This window comes from Bos grunniens, chromosome 23, assembly GCF_055505025.1.
Source record: "Bos grunniens cultivar Pamir isolate PY7600 chromosome 23, Bosgru_T2T1.0, whole genome shotgun sequence".
Lineage (NCBI taxonomy): Eukaryota > Metazoa > Chordata > Mammalia > Artiodactyla > Bovidae > Bos > Bos grunniens.
This window is the reverse complement of record NC_141187.1, coordinates 53,657,876-53,681,906: the sequence shown is the minus strand read 5'-3', so window position 1 is coordinate 53,681,906 and position 24,031 is coordinate 53,657,876. Positions and strand designations below refer to the sequence as shown.

The 24,031-nt window shown below is 45.2% G+C and overlaps 1 protein-coding gene and 1 long non-coding RNA gene across 14 annotated transcripts in view; one reads left to right on the top strand and one right to left on the bottom strand.

The window, feature by feature from the left end:
* EXOC2 (exocyst complex component 2) overlaps window positions 1–12,091 on the bottom strand; it is a 122,999-nt gene extending 110,908 nt beyond the window's left edge. For 10 of the 12 annotated variants that reach the window (XR_015152907.1, XR_015152908.1, XR_015152909.1 and 7 more), the window contains exon 1: window positions 11,706–12,091. The gene's annotated coding sequence lies outside the window, so the exon portion shown is untranslated. Of the gene's footprint in view, window positions 1–11,055; window positions 11,080–11,203; window positions 11,233–11,705 lie in introns of those variants that run through there. The other 2 variants (XM_086370950.1, XM_086370949.1) reach the window with 2 other exon arrangements.
* LOC147347881 (uncharacterized) lies at window positions 11,185–23,787 on the top strand. 2 transcript variants are annotated; one of them, XR_015152910.1, is made up of 2 exons: window positions 11,185–11,391; window positions 21,798–23,787. It is a non-coding gene; the product is annotated as an uncharacterized LOC147347881 (long non-coding RNA). The 2 variants fall into 2 exon arrangements; XR_015152911.1 differs by lacking the exon at window positions 11,185–11,391 and adding an exon at window positions 21,575–21,702.
* Window positions 23,788–24,031: the final 244 nt, after the last annotated feature.

Below are 24,031 nucleotides of genomic sequence, written 5' to 3'. Positions count from 1 at the left end.
GCTCCCCCACTGACCTGAATGCCGCTCTCATCACTGACGCAAGTTCTCACCAAATAACCCAGCTCCCCCACTGACCTGAATGCCACTCTCATCACTGACGCAAGTTCTCGTTTCGAGTCTGCTTCTGCACCGTCTTTCATCCTACTGATCTAATTTGCACCCATGACATAATTTTACTTTATAATCAATTGTCTGACAGTACGAGTAATCTTTAACAAGTTACCTTAGCCAGAGCACACAGATACTGGTCCAGATGAACTCTAAAATATTTTATTTCATTGTAAAACTAATCCTACCAGGATCTGGATGGGAAGTATCACCACCCTGAAACACTTTATTATTTTTTCGTCTGTGTCTACTGACTCAAGTTCCAGTAGAGAAGGGGTTTTGTCTGCCCCATATACTGCTGTATACCCAGAATGCAGAACAGAGTGTCATACAATGAATGCTTAACACATGACTTGTTAAATGAACAAATGTATCAATTACACAGATTTTCTGGGTAATTTCAGAACAGTTAAAACATCTACAACGTTGAATCTTCCCACATACTCATCTCTTTTAATGACTCAGTTCAGTTCAGTTCAGTCGCTCAGTCATGTCCAACTCTTCTTGACTCCATGAATCACAGCACGCCAGGCCTCCCTGTCCATCACCAACTCCCAGAGTTCACTCAGACTCACGCCCATCAAGTCAGTGATGCCATCCAGCCATCTCATCCTCTGTCGTCCCCTTCTCCTCCTGCCCCCAATCCCTCCCAGCATCAGAGTCTTTTCCAATGAGTCAACTCTTCGCATGAGGTGGCCAAAGTACTGGAGTTTCAGCTTTAGCATCATTCCTTCCAAAGAAATCCCAGGGCTGATCTCCTTCAGAATGGACTGGTTGGATCTCCTTGCAGTCCAAGGGACTCTCAAGAGTCTTCTCCAACACCACAGTTCAAAAGCATCAATTCTTCGGCGCTCAGCCTTCTTCACAGTCCAACTCTCACATCCATACATGACCACAGGAAAAACCACTGGCCTATAAAACCATCTCATTCTAGTACCATGTTGGGTATAATTATTGGGTGTGATCTGGGTATTATTTGGGTATGATTATTTCCTTCATGATCATGAAAGTGAAAGTCGCTTGTTTGTGTCCAACTCTTTGCAACCCCATGGACTACACAGTCCACAGAATTCTCCAAGCCAGAATACTGGAGTGGGTAGCCTTTCCCTTCTCCAGGGGATCTTCCCAACCAAGGGATCGAACCCAGGTCTCCCACATTGAAGGCAGAGGCAGATTCTTTACCAGTTGAGACAAAAGAGAAGCCCTAACCCTAACCATGATTCTGGGTCTGTAGTTTATAAACCTGAATGATTCTGGGTCTACAGTTTATAAATCTTAAGACAATTTTAGTGTATTTTTCAGAAAGTCAGTTATTGTGTTCTGATTTTCAAGTTGACTATCACACTACTTTCTCCCAGAGCCATGGTTCTATTGTGTTCTTCATTGCCTTGAGCATCTGTAAACGTCTCTTCGTGGCTCGACTCATCAAGACTTTGTTTTAATGACCTTTTATAACAGTCCTGATGTAAGCTATACATTCTATCTTCTTTTTCAGGAGCAACATTACTAATTCATTTCTGACAACTTCAACATGTGTTAATTCCTCTTCCTTGTATTTTACTTTGCTTTTCTATCTGTCTGGACTGAACACTTAGTTAATTTGTTCTAATCCAATATAATTCTCACTCTTGATGCCCCACAGGTAAGGATTTTTTTCCTCTGGCTTACTTCAAGATGTTCTCTTTGTGATTCTCTGCGGTTTGAATGTAACATGGTCAAATGCAGATTTTCTAGCACTGATCCCGCCTGGTCTTCTCCAAGCTTCCTGGATCTGCAGATTGTTTAACACTGGAAGAGTCTCAGTCACTGTTGTTTCACGTCGTTCCACAGAGAGGCCCTCATGCAAAGGAGACTCACCTACCTGCTACCTAGACCCCACCCCCCATGTTCATCCCTCCACCCCTCCACCCTGTCCCCTAAACTGTATCTGAATAAGAAAACAACAACAACAAAAACCCTTTAAAGTGGTTTCTAACAGTAGTTCCTTATGAGGTCACAGCGAGAAACGGGCCAACAGTAGCTGGAGATAATCCACAGTGGTTTTCTGTTTTGGTCACAAGACCCCTTAAACTCTTTTTTAAAAAAGAGAGGGGGTACCCCCCAAAGGGCCTTTGGTTTATGTAAGTGATAGCAATTAATATTTACTTTATTAGAAATCAAAACCTGTAGGATGCTTCAGGGCTTCCCAGGTGTTGCCAGTGGTAAAGAATCTGCCTGCCAGTGCAGAAAACTAAGAGATGTGGGTTCAGTCTCTAGGTTGGGAAGATCCCCTGGAGAAGGAAATGGCAAGCCGTTCCAGTGTTCCTGCCTGGAGAATCCCGTGGACAGAGGAGCCTGGCGGGCTACAGTCCATGGGTTGCAGAGCGTCGGACATGACAGAGCACACACACAACACAGGATGCTTCAGTGGCTTTTCTACTTCTAGTGTGGAAAGCTGAAAAAGCTCATAATGTCTACACTCTAACTCCTTTCCTGTAAGCTAAGTGATTGGTCCAACTTTGCCAACAAAGGTCCGTGTAATCAGAGCTATGGTTTTACCATTAGTCATGTACGGATGTGATAGTTGGACTATACAGAAAGCTGAGCACTGAAGAATTGATGCTTTTGAACTGTGGTGTTGGAGAAGACTCTTGAGAGTCTCTTCGACTGCAAGGAGATCCAACCAGTCTATCCTGAAGGAAACCAGTCCTGAATATCCATTGGAAGGACTGATGCTGAAGGTGAAACTCCAATACTTTGGCCACCTGATGTGAAGAACTGACTCACTGGAAAAGACCCTGATGCTGGGAAAGATTGAAGGCAGGAGGAGAAGGGGATGACAGAGGATGAGATGGCTGGATAGCATCACCGACTCAATGGACATGAGTTTGAGTAAACTCCGGAGTTGGTGATGGACAGGGAGGTCTGGCATGCTGCAGGCCATGGGGTCGCAGAGTAAGACAAGACTGAGCGACTGAACTGAACTGAAGTGATTGGCCTCAAAGTGATGCCACGAATTAGCTGATAGGGTGATACTCTAAATGTTCTGAAAAGAATGCAAGACCAAGAGAACATTTAAACAAAGTGGTTAAAAAAAAAAAAGACATAGGTAGGCATACGCGTGTGCGTGCACACACACACACACATATTTAGCTAAATATTTGTCATTTCAGAATACTTACTGCCAGAAACCTTTTCTATAAATTTTAAATTATATATATATTTTTATATATACATATTACATGTACTTATATATTGTAACTTTTATAATACATGTATTTAGCAACTAAATACATAAACTTAGCAACTAAACAACCAAAAATACCTATACACACATATATATGGATGTAGGTGTGTATACACACACACATAACACAATACACAAAGCTTCCACGGGATAGCTTCCTGACCAGATGTTTAGAAAAGCTGCAGCCTGCATAGCAAGCGACCTTCCTGGACAAGACCCTGTTGTGAAGAAAGAGCAAAACCTGCCCAGCTGGCAGCAGCTCAGCACAGAAAGCCTTGAGTTACTAGGGAAGCCCCAGAGAGCCTCCAGGAACAGGTAAGCCTGGTCCTGACCTTGGAGGCCTGGGACCCCCAGGAGTGACACCGGGCAAGCACCACTGTCCTTCCTGGCCCCTGGGGCCACAGCCAACCTGCAGGTCCAGATGCAGGAAACAGGCCGGCCACCTCAGCCAGCTGTGTTTGAAGAGTATCAGCTTCCTCAAAGTGGGCCTAGAAAGTCCTAGAAAAGTGCCCCAAAGCTGGCAAGAAGTGACTGACTCTTGTTTCCTGCAATCAATTGAACGGAAATTCAACCTCTAAGCTAGTAATTTATATGAGCACTTTCAACTTTTGCAAATAAAAAAATATAATTCCTTTTTAATAAAATTAATAATTAGATAATCTATACACTGGTAAATATGTTACTATATAGTTTATATATATATTGATTTTTAGAATGTACAGAAAAAGTTTAGCATTCTAAAATGCTGAACAGTTTGATTAGTAATGGTAAGACATTAGAGATTAGCTTGTCCACAGTCACAGGTAGAGAGCAGCAGAGTTGAGATTCAAAACCAGGCCTCTGGGCCACGATATTCGATTCTCCATGTGATTTTTTTAAATTTTTATCATGGAAATTTTAAACATATGTAAAAGAACAGAGCCCAGCATAAGGAACCTCCCCATTCCCATTTTGTCCATTTTCAACCACATCTCCTCCTCAACATATGTTTACGCTGTTTTCAGTGAGTGCTTTAAAGCAAATCCCAGGTACACCGTCTTACCCATAAACACTTCAGTGTGTGATTCTGTAAAGGGATACACTAACTGTGCTTAAGAATTCCTGGGAGCATCAGGTTATCACTATCACCACAAACACAGAACCCCTCAAAAAAGGACACAAAGAGGAAATATAGGATTGCAGCACTTAAAAAAAAAAAAAAAAAAAACTTCTGACATAGCTAACTTCTAAAATCTTCTGATTGTGGCTCAGACGGTAAAGAATCTGCCTGCAATACGGAGACTTGGGTTAGATCCCGGGGTTGGAAAGATTCCCTAGAGAAGGGAATGACTACCTGCTCCAGTATTCTGGCCAAGAGAATCCCACGGACTGTGTAGTCCATGGGATCACAAAGAGTCGGACACGACTGACAGCCTTTCATTTTCAAGGCCAGGATGGAAAGCAAGCAAGGGACAGGAGGGAGGCTTTTCTTCTCAGATCATTTACCGAAGCTCAGGGTTAACATCAGCAGGAAAAGCAGAACAACCAGCCACCTATATGAGCTCCTCTGGCAAGTGTCAATGGCCCAGCCTTTCCTTCCTAACAGGCATTGGCAACACTAACTCCATCCCAGCAAGACTGCTGGGAAGAGGAAGAAGTGAAAAGTGGAAAACCCACCACCAGTCTACCTGTGCTCACCTAGATCACAAGGCACTTACCCTTCTCTGTGAGAGTGTTCAGGAATGAGTGAGGGATGCAACTGAGAGACTATTGCTCAAGTATTTACAATGAAAAAATTAGGGGAAAAAGATATTGTCCTAAATTTATATTACCGCATAAAAACAAAGTTTCATTTGTCCCATGGTGACATGGGCTCAGCACAAGTACTTCCATATGGGGCCTGTTGTCTCTTTTTTTTTGATAGTCTTGACTTGTCAGATCTTTACTACGTAGTCTTTACTTGTGTAATCTTTACTATGAATAGGTCAATATGACTGTTAACAAATATAACTACAGTAAATGGGTATGCCAAAATCACTGTAGATTTTCAAAAAAGGTCAAGGAATCAACTGTCAGTTTAAACTGGTCACTTTTATTGAAATTGTTAAACATGACAGAATGTCACTTAACTCCCAGATTCCTTTACATGAGTAGAGCTGGATTAATTTGACCCAAATTTTACATAATACCTTTCCCAATTTCTAAAAATGCATCAACTTCGTCACTTATCTTAAAACTTCTGCTTTAACTGCCTAGCTCTACCTCAAAAGAAACTTCCCCAAGGCCACAAATCTTGACACAGTGAAAGCAAAATCCCGCCGCACTCAGCAGCGCCATCATTTCTGAGCCTGGGGATCAAACGGGGAGACGCCTCCGGAGGAGGCTGCAGCCCAGCTGTGAAGGATGAAGCTGCGGCAGCGGAGCCGGCTTAGGAGGAGCTCTGGGCTCAGTCCCGGCATCTGAAGCAACGTAAACAGTCGTGCTCCCTCCCATCCAGCCTGTTAGCAGCCTCTCGGCTGAGGGAGACCACACACTCGGACCACACAGCGCCAGCTCAACTCGCACGCAACGTCCACCAGCTGTCACTGGGGGGAGGGGAAGGCAGGAGGAGACGGGCGGAGGGGAGGGGCGTCCACCAGTGTCACTCCGGAGGGAGGGAGGGGAGAGGGAGACGGGCGGGGGCGGGGCGCGCCGCCGTGAAGTGCGGTTTCCTGAGAACACAAGCCGCCAGGCCCGGTGTGGCCTTGACCTGCACTCCCCCAACCAATTTAGTAGCTGATGAAGGATTAACAAAGCATCCATTTACCATCAATTAACCTCCTGTCCATCACAGGTCAAAAGAGAAAATTACCATTATAAAAGCCTTTCATTAAGATAAAGACCGATACGTTTTCTTATAATCTATAATAAATACTTAAATAAGGGCACATTCTTTTAGATTTATATTACCGTTGATTTTAACCTGCCTTCCTCTTTTCCTTTAATGAAGCACACTACACGAATGTGAAGTGTTTCTGTAACAGAGGTCAGAAAACTTTAATTCTGAATTTTTTCCGTATTTCACTGTGGCACAATCTTTAATTTTCCAAAAGACTTACTGGTACAATAAAAGACAGTAAATGGTTTTTTACATAACTTCAGACTAAATATACATAGAAAAACATAACAAGTAGTGGCATTAGGGGAGAAAAAGCAGAAAATGTAAGCCCAAAAACAGGATTAAAAGGATTTAAATCAATTTTAAAGGATTAAAGCACTTTTTTAAAACTATTTAGTATGGAAGAATTTTTATCTGAATGCAGACAAGAAATGTGAACAAAACAAGGGATCAGGTGACCTTTCCCAGTCAGGTGCTGAAACAGAGAAGAAGGCAGGCACAAACTGTAGAAGAAAGGCCACTGCTGAGGACACGACATAAACATCTGTCCCATCACTTCATGGCAAAGAGATGGGGAAACAAATGGAAATAGTGACAGATTTCATTTTCATGGACTCCAAAATCACTGCAGACAGTGACTGCACCCATGAAATTAAAAGATGCCTGATGCTTGTTAGAAAAACTATGAAAAACCTAGACAGTGCTTTAAAAAGCAGAGACATCACTTTGAGGACAAAAGTCCACATAGTCAAAGCTATGGTTTTTCCAGAAGTCCTATATGGATGTGAGAATTGGACCATGAAGAAGGCTGAGTGCTGAAGAACTGACGCTTTTGAACTGTGAAGTTGGAGAAGACTCATTAGAGGACAGCAAGGAGATCAAACCAGTCAATCATAAAGGAAATAAACCCTGAATATTCATTGGAAGGACTGATGCTGAAGCTCCAATAAATTGGCCACCTGATTCGAAGAGCTAACTCATTGGAAAAGACCCTGATGCTGGAAAAGATTGAGGGCAGGAGGAGAAGGGGATGACAGAGGATGAGATGGTTGGATGCTATCACCGACTCAATGGACATGAGTTTGAGTACACTCTGAGAGATGGTGAAGGACAGGGAGGGCTGGCACGGTGGAGTCCATTGGGTTGCAAAGAGTCGGACACAACTGAGCAACTGAACAACAATAATGCAACAAAAGTTATCATACACCCCCTGCCTAATCACAGCACTTTACAAGCGGATAAGGTCCTAAACAATTCACAGAAGCAAAACTAAAGGCCAACCTTGCCAAAAACAGGCCATTGGCAAGAGGCAGAGGGCCAGCTCTTCAGGGTTGCAGGACTCCTGAGAGCTACCCTACGGCAGGCACACCCTAGGTTGGGCCAAGGACCTACACTGTGCAGCTTACATTCTAACAAAGATCCAGGCTTCCTGAGTCCCGCAGTCCACCGTCCTTTCCATACTGGCACCAAGCTGTAAGTGGGAAAGAGCAAGCAGAAGGAACCACTAACACCAAAACCAAAACTTAATCCAAAATGTATAGTCCACCCCAGTCTTAAATGCCACAAACAGTATTAAAGGAACTCAGCAGTGGCCACAGGACTGGAAAAGGTCAGAGTTTTCATTCCGATCCCAAAGAAAGGCAATGCCAAAGAATGCTCAAACTACCACACAATTGCACTCATCTCACATGCTAGTAAAGTAATGCTCAAAATTCTCCAAACCAGGCTTCAGCAATATGTGAACCATGAACTTCCAGATGTTCAAGCTGGTTTTACAAAAGGCAGAGGAACCAGAGATCAAATTGCCAACATCCACTGGATCATGGAAAAAGCAAGACAGTTCCAGAAAAACATCTATTTCTGCTTTATTGACTATGCCAAAGCCTTTGACTGTGTGGATCACAATAAACTGTGGACAATTCTGAAAGAGATGGGAATACCAGACCACCTGACCTGCCTCTTGAGAAGCCTGTATGCAGGTCAGGAAGCAACAGTTAGAACTGGACATGGAACAACAGACTGGTTCCAAATAGGAAAAGGAGTTCGTCAAGGCTGTATATTGTCACCCTGCTTATTTAACTTATATGCAGAGTACATCATGAGAAACGCTGGACTGGAAGAAACACAAGCTGAAATCAAGATTGCTGGGAGAAATATCAATAACCTCAGATATGCAGATGACACCACCCTTATGGCAGAAAGTGAAGGGGAACTAAAAAGCCTCTTGATGAAAGTGAAAGTGGAGAGTGAAAAAGTTGGCTTAAAGCTCAACATTCAGAAAATGAAGATCATGGCATCCGGTCCCATCACTTCATGGGAAATAGATGGGGAAACAGTGGAAACAGTGTCAGACTTTATTTTTGGGGGCTCCAAAATCACTGCAGATGGTGACTGCAGCCATGAAATTAAAAGACGCTTACTCCTTGGAAGAAAAGTTATGTCCAACCTAGATAGCATATTCAAAATCAGAGACATTACTTTGCCCACAAAGGTCTGTCTAGTCAAGGCAATGGTTTTTCCCGTGGTCATGTATGGATGTGAGAGGTGGACTGTGAAGAAGACTGAGCACCGAAGAATTGATGCTTTTGAACTGTGGTGTTGGAGAAGACTCTTGAGAGTCCCTTGGACTACAAGGAGATCCAACCAGTCCATTCTGAAGGAGATCAGCCCTGGGATTTCTTTGGAAGGAATGATGCTAAAGCTGAAACTCCAGTACTTTGGCCACCTCATGCAAAGAGTTGACTCATTGGAAAAGACTCTGATGCTGGGAGGGATTGGGGGCAGAAGGAGAAGGGGACGACAGAGGATGAGATGACTGGATGGCATCACTGACTCGATGGACGTGAGTCTGAGTGAACTCCGGGAGTTGGTGATGGACAGGGAGGCCTGGGGTGCTGCGATTCATGGGGTCGCAAAGAGTCGGACACGACTGAGCGACTGAACTGAATGAAGCTTTTGAACAAACGCAGTACAATTTTCCAGGAAAAAAAACAATACACAAACAGCCTTATTAAGTCAGTTCCAAACTCCTCTTCCTGAACTCCAGGCATTCCATAATCTAAAATGCACTCACATCTCAGCCCTGGGCCTCTGTTCCTAGTAAGCCAGCCAGACATTCATGTGCCTTCTCTCCAGAGGGCCACATTCTCCCCCATTAGGGTCTGATTTCCCTGCTGCTGCTGCTGCTAAGTTACTTCAGTCGTGTCCGACTCTGTGTGACCCCATAGACGGCAGCCCACCAGGCTCCTCTCCATCCATGGGATTTTCCAGGCAAGAGTACTGGAGTGGGGTGCCACTGCCTTCTCCACTGATTTCCATGAAGCCTTCCCAATTCCTCCAACCCCAAAACATCCTCTCCCCTCTCCGAATTCCTATTGTATTTACACTGAATATTGCAGCTTAGTTCTTGGCTATTTAATGGAGAAGACAAAAATATCCCCTTCTGAATCCAGACCACTTTTATTTCTAACATGTGTCAGACATATGTTAAAATTGGGAGACACAAAAATGACTAAGACTAATCCCTGTCTGGCAAGAGCTTCTTCTTTTGACAGACGTGTAAATAGCTACAACCCCTAAGATAACACAGGACAAGTGCTAAGTGGTTACAGGATCCACTGATTTGGAAACTTTCAAAGCAGGAAACTCTGAGATAATCTAGTTTTCTATATTCTCAGGAACAAGGAAACTGAGGCCCAAAAAGACTGCTAAACAGCTCAGCCCACACTACAAAGCAGGGAGTGGCAGCACATGGACCCGGAGGTGGAGCTTCAACTCCACCTCCAACTTTCCAGACTGCAGTCTAAGGATGCCTGCAGGTGTGTCCACAGCTCCAAGGTGTGTAATTTCTCCACAGTCGCTGTAAGTTTGTGTGTTTGTATCAATATTTCTTTTAAGCTAACATAACAGTGTGGAAAATCACGTGACTGTAACTCAATACTTCCACCACGCGGTCTTACCAGGGCACCATGCACTCCAGGGGACCCAGGAACACCTTCCTGGGACTCTGAGAACAAGCAAGACCCTAGCACACTGCTCACCAGAGTTACCAGCGCTACTTCCCATTCCGGTCCATCTAAAATCCTCTTAAATCCTAAATTTAGGCCAATCTAAAATTGGCCTAAAACTCACCGACTCAGCAAACATGTTAGCTCCACTCTGTGGAGGTGCTGATCTAGGAATCCTGGCTAGATGAGATGCGTAGACTAGAGAAAGGGCGAAAAGTAATGGAGACACTAACTGTACAAGGATGCCAGGCCTGACACTAGAAATTGTTCTATATGTATTCAAGGACTGCCTGTGCAAAAATGTTAAGTACTAATTTCATTTCCCACTAGGTTTATCCATAACAGGCTCTCAAATTTTCGTGGAATGAATGTAAATTTAACTTGTCAGGTTAATATCTTTTAGAGAGGTAATTTTCAAAATGATATTCGGTTTAGGAAATTAAATACCTGAAAAGATCATTTTCTGAAACTTCCAAGCATTGTTCCATGTTACACTGGGGGACTCTCTGTTTAAAACCACAAAATTTTTACTCAACCAGACAGAAAAGAAGATTTCAGTACTAAGCACACATCACCCTCTTTCTATTGTCTCCCTTTGGGTCAGCAACTTTTAACACAGAGGTCCCTTAGGAAGCTTTCTGCTTCCAATCCCAGTGCCCTAACACCAAGCCTGCCTAGAAAATACTCAAAATATTACTATGCATTGGAAAAGGAATCCACACAATCTCGGCTAGAATTAGCTTTTCAAAACAGTACACTCAAATGAACTCGCTAAGATTTTTTAATATTTTTAAAAATTTTTTCCTTATAAGTTTACTCAGACTGAAAAAAAAAAAAAAAAAAAGACGTTTCCTCACACATATTAGCAGGAGCAGTCTTCAGCGATGTAAGAAAAGCTTACTTCCATTCAGACAGCTGTTTCTTAGGAGAGTACACAAGAGTTCGGGCCCCAGGGCCTCACTGCAGGCTGTCACTGGCCGATAAACGCCATTTCAGGCTACTTACACAAGCATTCTGAGCTTCCGTCTCCCCGTCTGTAAAACGCGGATGACACCGTCAACCCAGAGAAACACTGACGGGCACCGAGTAAGTCTCAGTACAGCTCTCCAGTGACGCAACCGAAGGAAACAAGCAAAACCTGCCTCTGGGATTCGCTCTTCACCAATAATTACTCCAGCTTTACAGAGTGACAGGTAAGCAGGTGCGCCAAGGGGCAGGAGAGGCCAACTGCAACCCATTCCCGAGCGTCAGCCCGCTCCTGGGGCGCTAGCAGAGAGGAGGGGCCGGACTCCGGGACGCCCGCAGCTGCCCAGGAAGCTGGGCCGGGGCTCCAAGACCCTCTCGGTTCCCTGGTAGGCAGGGCTGGGGCTCCGGGACGCCCGCAGCTGCACTCCAACAGTCCGGGCTGCAGAGCGACTCGGGCCTGACTGCGGCTGCCGGCTCCCCGCCCGCCGCCCGCCGCCCGCGCCCCCGGCAGCCTCTCCAAGGCCTTGGCCCCCACACCTACCTGCAGGCCCGCACGGACAGGGCCCCGCGCCGCGGCGGCCAGCGGCCCGCACCCTCACTTCCGCCGTCGCCGCGCCGAGGGCGTCGATCGGCCGCGCGACCGAGCGTCTAGCGCCCGATGACCGGGCCTCAGGGGCGGGGCGGGGGCAGGAGTTGGGAGACGGTTGGGAGCCGAGGGCCCGGCCGCGACCCCGGTCCCTCAGAAGCCACGGACTGACCCGCGTCTGGGCAGCAGCGACACGCAGCCCGCGAGGGCGCGGTGCTAGCGGCCAGCAGCCCTGAGCGCGGACACTCGGGCTCGGCCGCCGGCCCGGACACGGAATGACGGCCCTTGCGGGCCGGGCCAGAGGAAACCGGCTGCCTGACAGGGAGCACCGGCCGCGGGTCGGCCGGAAATGACGCGCCGCCCCGGACGCGGCGGGACCGGAAGGGGCCATGCTCTTCCGGCCGCCGGGCTCGGCGCGCGTCCAGGGCTGAGGTTTGGCGGGGCAGGCCCGGGCCTCCGCTGCTGCCTGCCCGGCCCTTTTCTCCACGCGGCTGTGTGGTCACTCCAGCGGGTGCCCCAGCAGATGGGCCCGGGTGTTGCCCCGGGCCCTGGGGGTGTCGCGGTGCTGACCGCGGTAGAACGGCGCTCTGCGTCCGCCCCGCGGTGCAGCCGGGGGACCGGGCCTCCCTTCCCGGAGGTCAGGCAGAAGCTGGTGGCTGGCGGTTTCCTCAGAGCCGGATACGGGCTCGGGTTCGGGTTAGTCTCCCGTGACGGCAGGGCTCGAGCAGGCGCTGAGCGTCGCTCATGGTGTCTGCTGTATTATCCCATCTGCTGCTGGCACCTGGGACAGGCCTTTCAGAGGGAAAGCGCTGTGACAGAGGGGCCGGCGTCGCAGGACGCACTGCCCTGCCCCGCATCCCGCACCAAGAAGCCGCCATCCCCCTGGGATGGTAGAACGGCCTCAAGGGCACGGCTGTGGCTCCGGCCGGGAACAGCGTCTTGCAGCGCTGGGTGCAGTGCTGTGGGCCGCAAGGACTCCTGTGAACCTCATACCACACTGGTGCTGTGTCTCCAGTAGAGAACTGGCTTCCGCGGCAGGGAAGGATGCTCTGCCAGGGCGTACGAAGGTCCCCTCAATCCTAAGCCCTCTCCTCTGGGCTCCTTATACAGGCGACAGAGAAATGACCCTTCTAATTAGGGGAAAATCGGGGCAGGGAGGGATACTTCTGGACTCAGGGCGCTCCCTGGGCATCTTTGCTGTGCCTGGTGATTCCAGCAAATGGGTGAAGCAGCACCCCTGGCCTGGCAGACATGGCAACAGGAGCTCAGACCCCACCAGGACAAAGGTCTGGTCTCATGGTCAAGCAAGCAGCCTAGGCTGGCTGGTGGAGAGTGAGGGAAATCCAGAATGAGTGGTAAAAGAGGAAGATAAATCTGGCCCCAGGCCCATAGCTCCACCTGTCAACACTCCTGGTGGGGTGTGACATCAGTGTGAAGAACCAAAAGACCACCTGAGCACAACAGGGCGCAGCCACGCTCACCAGAGCCCACCCCTCTGCTGCCCTCTGCTCTCACAGCTGTCCCTGTGCCTCGGGACTTCTCCCCTGGACACATGGCGGCTGAAAGCAGGCTGCAGCAAAAGACCAGCTGCCTGGCTCCCCGGGCAGCTGGAAAGTGGATCAGCATGTCCAGAGCTCCCCTCCTGGCTGGGGCCCGGTACCCAGGGGCCCCCCTTCACCCACACCTCTTTTTGCTTCCTCTCCTTTCCCACTGACTTCCCCATCCCCTCCTGATGTTTCCTGGCCTCACTTCCCAAGTTAAATACTAGCGTGGAAACCATATCTCAGGGTCAGCTTCTGGGGAATCCAGCCAAGATAGTCATTATCACAGAAAAAAAAAAAAGGAACCTATACTTATTACAATTTGAATATGTGTTGAACACCTGTTAGAGAAATACATCCTGAGAAAAAGGTAATAATTTTGAACAAACACTCTGAGTTGTGGGACTTGGTGTGACTCAGTTTTCTCCCCCTCACCTCAGAGGGAATACTCCCTCCAGTGCGCAGTAACTCAGCTGCCCCAGGATCAGTCCCCTTAAACACAGGCAGCTGGCGGTACCGCCTCATGGTGAAGCTGAACCTGTTTCTTGTTGCTCTTTCTGTCTCCATGATGAGTCATTCCCAAGTCAGGCGATCCTGCCATTAAGCTGGTTTGAATGACTCTTGAGGACTCACAGGTCTCTCCTGGATCAAAAAGAGACAAGTAATACTGTATCCCTGAGACAACAATCAGAAGAAGGAGAGAGAGTCTTTTACTAATGTAAAAATTACTGGAAGTGTTTCCCTTCTTTTTTCTTAAACTTCTGGTCCACATCCTGGAGCCAGCTGGCAAATGTTAGTGCCATACATGCAGAAGCTGGCCGGAAATGAAAGCATTAAACCCCAAATTGCTGTAGTAGCTGTTGAAGCAATTAAATACCATTGTATAGCTTGTGTTTTCAATTCTGCATCAGATTTCGTTTGACCTAGAGAGGAAAAAATAATTCTGAAGCATGGAATTCCTTTGGTTTCAGTCAGGAAACACTGATGTCACAGTCCGCTATTCTATAGGTTTGTTGTTTTTATGAACATAAAGAGCATCTGAAGCGTTTCCTGCTACATGCATGTCAGTTCGCAATGGACCGCAGTCAGTACAGAGTCTAATCCTCAGACCAGTTGTAACCTGTCATATCTAGTGATCCTTTTTACCAAAGACTGACCGTTGTTTTGGAGAAGGCAATGGCAACCCACTCCAGTACTCTTGCCTGGAAAATCCCATGGACGGAGGAGCCTGGTAGGCTGCAGTCCATGGGGTCGCTAAGAGTCTGACACGACTGAGCGACTTCCCTTTCACTTTTCACTTTCATGCATTGGAGAAGGAAATGGCAACCCACTCCAGTGTTCTTGCCTGGAGAATCCCAGGGACGGGGGAGCCTGGTGGGCTGCTGTCTGTGGGGTCGCACAGAGTCCGATGCGACTGAAGCGACTTAGTAGTAGTAGTAGTAGACCGCTGTTTGTTCTGTTAATGCACAGTTTAACAAAGCCCCTTGCCGACAAATTCCTGTCTGTATTGTAGATACCACAGAGCCTTACACAGCAGGTGTTCAACACATCAGGCCAGCTGCCTTGTAATAGCACTAACCACAACCTAAATAAGTGTTGAATCGAAAACTGAAACTACCATGACGATACGTTATGATAGTGGCAGGGTTGAGAGAAGGTCTGTGTCAACATATGCCACGGCTCACTTAGAAGCGACAGTGGTGAGCCAAGCGTGCTCTAAATCGTGACGATATGTGAATTGTGGAGATGTTTTATTGAGTACCACCCAACTTTGTCATTCTTTGCTGGAATCCTTTATGGTTTAAGACCACAAAGATGATTTGAAATCCTCCAAGGTTGTAACGGTCATGAGGCTGTTTTAGCAATTCTTGGATTGGGCCTACTGAGTTAAAGAGTCTTGCTACCCTGTACTCCTAGCAAATGCCTTTGTGGGCGCTTGATCTATCTGTCTCCAGCTTCAAAGCTCTGTAGCACAAAGGCCTCAAAGTAAATGTCTCTAGTTTTACTGCAAAGCAGAGCCCTTATATTTTTCTGCTTACCTTCTATTTGCATATTTTGTTAAGAAAACTGTAAATAAAGCTTGGTCTACACAAGGATATGGCGTAACTCCACGGCTGCCACCCGGCACAAAGACGCAGCTGTGTTTATTTCGGGCTCTCTCCTGGGTGTCTGTAGGTGGTCTGGAGGAGAACAGAGGAACTGTGGGAAGTCACTGACTGCTGGGGGATGAGAGGTGTGCAGCCCTGCTAGGTCCTGCTGCTGCTGGGGATCTCCGACTAGGAATTTAGACCTCTTTATGCTCTAACTGAAGGTCGTCACTGAATATAAGGTTGCATTTTAATTCATTTTAAATCGCTAGGCAGTTGGAGGTGGTTGGGGGCTTTTTTTGTTTTGTTGTAGGTTTTTGCGTGTGTGTGTTTTGTCTTCAGACTTTCCACTTGAAGGTCCTGTGTGCTTTGCCTCTGTCAGTGGCCATGGAAGATGGTGCCATGTTTCCAGTTGATTCCACTGATGTGACCCTGCCCTGATGAACTGGGGCTCGGAGCCGCTGGCTGGCCGGGTGGCCCTTCTCCTCTGCTGTGTAGGAATGTCATCATTTCGGTTCCACCCAGGCAGGGAGAGGTGTTGCCAGCCTCTCGGCTTTGATGTAGGATCCCAGTCCTCTGGACACTTCTTTGTGAAGGCTTCCCACTTCTCAGGAGTTTCAGGAATGCCTCGCATGCACACATAGTCAGCCTGGCCTCAGATCTTATTCCTTTGATTTTTATCTGAGTCTTCATTACTCAGCTAACGCCTTGTTTGCCACAAAGTCGATTAGAGATTTTAAACTCCCTGAAGGCAGTTTTCTCATCCTGTCTTTGGTAGGTTTCACCTACATTGTGAACTAAGCTGTCCTCTCTTGGGTAGTGAACATGAACCGGGGGGGCTCGTCCCAGCCCCCGGCCCCCTCCCGCTGGGAGCTCTGCCCTCTGCAAGCAGCAGCTGCTGCCTTCAGGGCCCAGTGTCAGCTGGCCCCCAGCAGGGATGAGCTCCCTCTGCACTTTGCTTGGCACAGAGGGACAAGTACACAAAAAATTAAAAGCCAAGGTACTGTCCAATTCACTCTTCAGACAACAGCCTATACCTTTGTTCTTTCTGACTGGACCCTTATAACAAAAGTGATAACATAAAGTGTAGGCAGTAGATTTGAGTAAGAACTTATTTTTGTGCACTTCCCTGGTAGCTCAGCTGGTAAAGAATCTGCCTGCAATGTAGGAGACCCCAGTTCGATTACTGGATGGGGAAGATCCGCTGGAGAAAGGGAAGGCTACCCACTCCGGTATTCTGGCCTGGAGAATCCCATGGACTGTGTAGTAGATGGGGTCACAGAGAGTCGGGCACGACTGAGCAACTTTCACTTTCACTTTATTTTTGTGCTCCTGGTGGAGTTTGAGCAGTGAAATACTAAAAATAAAGAAACAAATATCCACGGTCCCTGAAAAACCAGGAATTGACTATATTGCTATTGGTTTAAATATACATAGTGGGCTTCCCTGGTGGCTCACATGGTAAAGAATCCACCTGCAATGCAGGAGACCTGGGTTCAATCCCTAGGGAACACCTTCTGGAGAAGGGAATGGCAACCCACTCCAGTATTCTTGCCTGGAGAATCCCATGGACAGAGGAGCCTGGTGGGCTATAGTCCACAGAGTTGCAAAGAGTCTGAGACTAATGACTCTTTAGTCTCAGACTAATGACTCAGAAAATGACTGAGAGACTAATACTTTCACTTTCATGGACAGGAAGATAGGGATATAGATTAATTACACTGAGAGTCCAAAAACCCACATTCTGAGCCTGGCCTTATGTGAACCCTGATCAGAGACATTCTCTGACCCCTTGAGAGTTCTGGTCATCTCATTTTTAAAATAAGGCGGTGGGTTGGAGACACTGAAAAGTCCTTTAAGCTCTCAAATCTCATGACCCCTCTTCCCAACAAGCAGCTATTCCACAGTGAATTTTGGCTGAACTGCAGGCCTTCCTCTGGCAACTCCATCTGACCATACGTATAGGACAGGATATGGGAGGAGCTAGTGGCGTTTTTCCGAATAACTCTATGTGCCAATGGTAGTGGGTCACATTAATTGTTCTTGGTATTCAATTAAAGGAATTTTTTGTTCCTTAAATTTGCCACCTATGAGGCAGTCCATTTTAAAACAGAACTCCTAGGTTACTTTCTCTGAACTTGAAGCCAGTCATTGATCCTGTGCTGTTTGCATGACTTTTGCCCCTCCGTCCTGAATCACATCCACCCCTCCGAGCTCCCTGCAACCCTGTGAACTGATTGCATTGCTTCTGTTCCCCTGGCCCGGTTTTGAGTGGAACACCAACAATAGGTTAGCTGTAAAGGGAAATAATAAGAGAAGAACAGTGTAATGTAGACATGTGGGGTGATTGTCAGCCTTGTGTTTTTATTGAATTCCTACCTTTCCATAAAGTAATTCCTTCTAAGCTTGGCCGCATGTTTTTGGATCCCAGATGTGCGGGGCAGTGTTGGTTTGCACTGTTGCACTTTACACACACGAGTCATGCTGTGTGCCCACCCCACTAGCAGAGGCGCTCAGACGTGCAGACACACGGACAGATTTCCCCTGTGCATATGCTGTCTTTCTAATATTCAAGAGCTTTTCAAACTGTAGACTTGTGAGTCTCCCTAACAAAATTTTGTTTGAAAATTTGTGAAGACTATGTCTCTAATGCTGTAATTATATTTTATCCTAGAAATGTATATGCTCTATTTGCTGATTTCAGGTTGTGGAAGGAAACTTCAGTGGCTGCTGGTAGTCCTTTCACATTATTTGAGCTTTGCATATGTTTAAATGTGTCATTCTCACTGCTGTTAAGTGGCCTTCTGTTTGTAAGCATGTATTTGTCAGAACACATTTAAAAGGAGGTTTTTGTTCTTTGGGAGAATAATTTTTGAACCAGAATTTATAAAACATATTTTCCTTGGTTACAATGCTGGCTTGGTCTGAAGTGCTAATTCTCTTTCGCTGTCTAACAGAAGAGCGACCAGCCATGGTGTGACAAGACACAATATGGATTAATAGCTAGAAAAAAAATCAAACACCATCCAATTAATAGTACTTTGCATAAACATGCTGGTAACTGTCGTTGCTGTAGTTTAGCCACTAAGTCATGTCTGGCTCTTTGCGACCCCATGGACTGTAGCCCAACAGGTTCCTCTGTCCATAGGATTTCCCAGACAGGAATACTGGAATGGATTGCCATTTCCTTCTCTAGGAGATCTTCCCTGCCTAGGGATCGAACCACATCTCCTGGATTGGCAGGCAGATTCTTTATCGATGAGCCACCTAGGAAGCCCAGCTAGTGACTGACTTTAAATTTGGCTTTTAAAAATTGGCAGCAATTTTTCTAGTAATATAATTTCAGACCAGAAACTATAATGTAAAGTGGAACATCATCCATATAAAGGGTGCAGTGCATTGCTGTACAGCCCTGTCTGCCCCTCCCGCCATGCCGGGGTGTTGGCATACTTTAAGAGAAATGGAGACAAATTAGTTCTTAAAGAATTGAGAATGTCTTCCTGAATGAGACCAAGCAGTGTCCTACATCAAACAGAGGCAAGCTTTTTGAATTTTTAGTTTATCTCCTTTACTTACAGAATTTTCACATGGCTTTCCTTTCTTGGTTTACACACCATCACACTCTTTCCTTTAAAGATGTCTAATTTCCAGACTCACCAAATTGTATACATTAAATATGTGTGATTTTTGTGTTCCATTCTACTTCAATAGAGCTGGTAGTAATTTTTTTAAACGTCTAAGATATCTATGTTTAACTGATGCTAGAGGCAGCTGAATTCTAGAAAGCACTTTCAGAAGTTTATTTTCTGCATGAAACTGATCGTCCAACCAGTGATGCAGACACTCTCTCTGTAGGAGCCCTTGGCAGCCATCCGAGCTCACTTTCAGATCAACAAGCACTGACGCAGCGCCTCGCAGTCTGGGTGCTGCTCTCCTCTCCTGCACGTCCTTTCCTGGTTTCTGTGAATTAAGCTTATCTGTCATTAAAGACATTATAATTATGATTTTTTGCAATATTTATTTTTCAAAAGTAAAATAAGAAAAATATATTTTGGATTGGTGGGAGTTGAGGATGATAAATGAAAAATCCTGTTTTTCGTCTTGGTATTTTTTGTGTGCAGGTCCTGTTTCATAAATATTTACAATTCAGGCCAAAACAAATTGATTGCCTGAGAGAATCTTTTGGGGGAAAACATTTAACAAATAAAAAAATAGCAGCTAAACACTGAAGAATTTGATTCTCCTGCTTGCTTTTCAAGCATACGCTAACATACTTAAATCAGTAAATTTTGAACGGAGACAAGTAAAGGACTGGGTTATTGGTAAGGTTAGAGCTGACAGTTATGTAAGCCATTAGGGGTGGAAATAACCCTGATAAACTTGCTGCTTTCAAAGCGAGTGACCTATACACTATTAACCTTTGAATTTTTTAATGTAACCTCATTCGTGTAGGAAGCAATATATATATCCACATTCTGTGCACACACATTCATGTTGTTGTGGTCTCTATGGAGACAGAGATATAGGCCTTTGGTAAGTTCATATGAGAATACATTTGCAATTAAATATACATTATTACCACTATTTTGGAGAAGGACAATAACAAATCATTCAAACGTGCTTTGAAACTATATGCCCATCCTGACTAGGAATCTAATAACTGCATGTTAAACGTTTTAAATTACTATAAATGTTACATATTTCATGACATTTTGTGAACCTAAATTTTTAGAACACTGGCCTTGCTTATAAAATATAGGGTCCAGGTAACTGTTTTGTGGAATCAAAGCCATCTCCCTTACCCAGTGAGATTTCATATTGTCTTAGCATTTAAACAGCAACAGCAAATTAACTTTTATAACCTTTAGGAACTTTACATTTTTTAAAGTGGAAATTAAAATAGTTCTCTTTGTAGAACCATTTTAATGAACTGCACTTCTAAGAAGACTAAACAAGCAGCTGATTTAAAGATGAAAAAATTAAAAATAAAACATTTTAGTAACTCTGGCATATGAATTTAGGCTGACTTAGCTTTTTAACATACCTGTAATATTTATACTAAAATTAATATTGCTAATAATAACAATTAATTATAGTCACCAACTGCTGAGAAACAGACCAAACCTTCCTTCACGTACAGCCTCTGTGGGAGTCTGGGGTGTAAACCTCTTCGTCTGGTGTTGAGTTCTCTTCAGGCCACTGTAAACCTAATGGCAGGGAGTTCCTTAAGGCCAGTTTGGGGCTGCCAGCCTGGAGGGCAGAGGGTGGTGACCTTGAACCTACCAGTGACAGGAGCAGCAGGTGTCAGCTTCTTACCCCTTTTGCATAAACAATTCATGATGGATTCACAGGGGTTGATTATATCCTGTGGCTTTTGATTTTCTGAAAATTGCACTTTCATAGTGTAGAGAAAAATTGTTAGGAAACCAGAAAAGGCAGGAGCAGCAGGCAGGCAGACGAGGACCCTCAGCTGACGAGTGAGGATGGGGGATCGGATGGAGTGGGAATAGGGGGGTCCACATATGGGGCCCTCCCCTCCTGCACACTCCCCCTTCCATTTCCATTTCTCAACACAGCAAACACTTCTGAGAAAATTAAAAGAGTCTTAAGTGACTTCAGGGGCTTTGGCTTTCACCTTCTTTAGGCCACCTTTTTTATGCACACACACACACACATGCACATGTATACACCCCCACACTTGTGCACACGCACACCCACACGTGTGCACACACCTACACATACATGTATGCACATGCATAAGCACACCCACACATATACATATGCACACATGCATGTGTACACAGCCACATGTATGTATGTATACACGCACACACACCATGTCCAGACACACACCCACAGAATGAAAAGCCGAGTTTGGAGATATCAGCAGCTGATAAGACTACAGGACAGTGAGCGGCTGCCCTGGGAGGCCCAATCCCACAGATGCCGGCGTGAGGATTGGGGCGCTGTGGGAGCTGCAGGCGTTGGATGTTCAGATTCCACTGTCTTAGCCTGGTTTAACCTAGCTGCTTTATCCTGTCTCATCAATCACAGTTCAAATATTTATTTTCCTTGCATCTCTTTAATCTTTCCTGTGAATTGAGGCCTTCGGCAGAATTCTGTGTGTGTGAAAAGAATGCTGACAGCAGTGTTCTAATTTTTAAAACGTTCTCCGATTGACACCCTTCTCTTTTGTGGCCGACCTCCTCATCACAGGAAGGTTGTAAACCGCGCTTTGCTTTCAACAGCTCTTGAGAGCATCGGAGGCCGTGTAACTGGAGAACCGTGTTTGGGAGGCTCTGGGCTTCGTCTCTTCGTCCTGAAGTGAGTGGACAGTCCGCACTGGCAGAGCCTTGGCCTGGAAGTCTGTTAGGTGTCTGGTTCTCTTAGTTACGTACTGCATTTTGCCTCTCTTACAGAAAAGTGTTCAGAAGAACCAGCTTATTTTCTCAAGAAAAAGAAATCAGGACCAACCTGGTTTATTTTGCCTTGCGCTTTGGATAAACTAATCAGAATCAGGTGACCTGTCAGTTGTGTACAGTTGGACGTCAGACGCTGAAAACGACACACAGATCCAGCAGTCCCGGTCTCCAGCAGTGCTCGCGCACCTCATTGCTGTCTGAGTTGTTACATTCCAAGAGGAAGCACAGACGAGATCTTCATACTCAGGCTTTCAGTTTTCTGTTCTGCGCGACCCTCTTGGCCGCCTGTGCCCCCAGAGCCCGCACTGCAGGTAACAGCCACCTCGTCATAGAAACCCTCAGCCCAGGCTGGGAGTTTTATCAGGAGTAGTTTAGACATTTTCAGAATGAATGTCTGCCGGGCAGTTCCCGAATTCGGCTGTGAGCTATGTCAACGCACAAGTTGTAAAGCATGCTCAGTGTCGCACAGCCCGACCTCAGGGAGCGGCAGCAGCTCTCTGCCACACAGGGCAGGGCTGGTCACAAGCAGGGCTTTGGTTCTCATTTCCCCTGTGAAGTACATTTCGTTTTAAAAATATTTTGCCATTTCACATCACATCAGCCATGCTAAAATTTATTGTTACCTCCAGCAAAGTGGAAACAATAGCGGGAAATATTAAAAGTATGTAAGTTAGTTTTGAGACTTTGTACAAGTAGTGAAGTGTTACCTTCCCCCGTGTCTGTTCTGACTTAACGGCAGAAGGCGCGTCTCCTAATGGACTGCACCCGATGGCATTTATTCTCTTTAGAGGTCTAATTTACCCAAAAGACAGACATGGGAAGAGACCACTACTGGAAGAAATGCTATGAATGTGGATAACGTGATTTCTTTTTAACATTTGATTAAAACAGGTGAAATGAAAAGAAAAAATCCTAAAAATTTATCTGAATTTACCAAATTAGTGAAAATCTGCCAGCCTGTTTTCTAAGCTGTTCAGGTCAAAAGAGCTACACTGGATTAAACATTTGGCACGGCTGTCCAGGGTCAAGTGTCTTCTTTATTTAAACTGTAATATTTTCCTATTTTCATACTTGGTTCCATTACTGTGTCTGTATTTTTAATAAACACAGACTTAGTTTCCTTTAATACCTTTTCTTAAAGTACATACTTTAATGTGCTTTTTAAACAAGCAAGCCTCAGAGAATTATTGTGAACCTCAATTACATATGTTGAAAAATACTTTTGTAGTTTATGAAGAGCTGTGTAAACATGAAGTGTTACCGTTATTACAGGAACAGCATTTCTTATAGAGTGGCTTTCAAATACATAATCAGTAGCACATGAAAAACCATAATTATGTTATTCAGCTCACATCTGTATATTCAAAATCAGTACTTCAGCAATATTTGCATAGTCCCAGCAGACATTTTTTCTCTTTTAGCACCTTTAATTTTAAGACAAAATATATATGGAAAAGGAGTTCTATTTAAGAATTATAGTGAAGTTTTAATAAGTTTGATCACCAGAGCAGCCAGACACCTTCATGTATTTATTTTCATACGAAGATATGTGGCATTGTCATTGATTTTTTTTTACAGTTTAGCACTATTTTTCATTTTTTTAAAAAGTAACTCAGAATAGCAATTTAATGTTATTGATTGTTTGATTAAAATGAACAGATGAAAACTTTTATTTCCCACATCAGTTGCCCAAACTAATTAGCATAGATATGTTTGAAGATTTCACTTTCAGATTGCAGCCTTGGAAGTTTTGCTCCATGGAAAGGTCTTATAATGTCCCATTTGAGGTGAACTGACATGTGACTAGTGTGCCCATCAGTTACACCAGGGGCAGAGACGTGTACAGACCACGGGAAGACGGCTCTCCCGACTGAGAAAGTGGCCTAGACCAGCCCTGCATAAGACGCAAAACTGAAAATTTTTTCACCCTCAACTGGCATTCTTTCAGGGAGTCAAATTAAAGTACTTGTCTTTGTTAACTAATTTACTTAACATGTGCATTTGTTTTTAACTATTCTAAATTATGATTTTAAAATATTTCATGCAAAATGTATCAGATGTTAAAAATTCACTCTCTCTGTATACACTCATCTCAGAAATGAAAGACGCACACATTCAGGATGAAATGGAAAGTCAGTTTTAAGGTGTAAATTCTCTAAGCCATGTGTATAATTCAATTTTTGCCAACATTGTGTTTTATACAACTTCATTGAAGTAGATTCCCCTTTGAA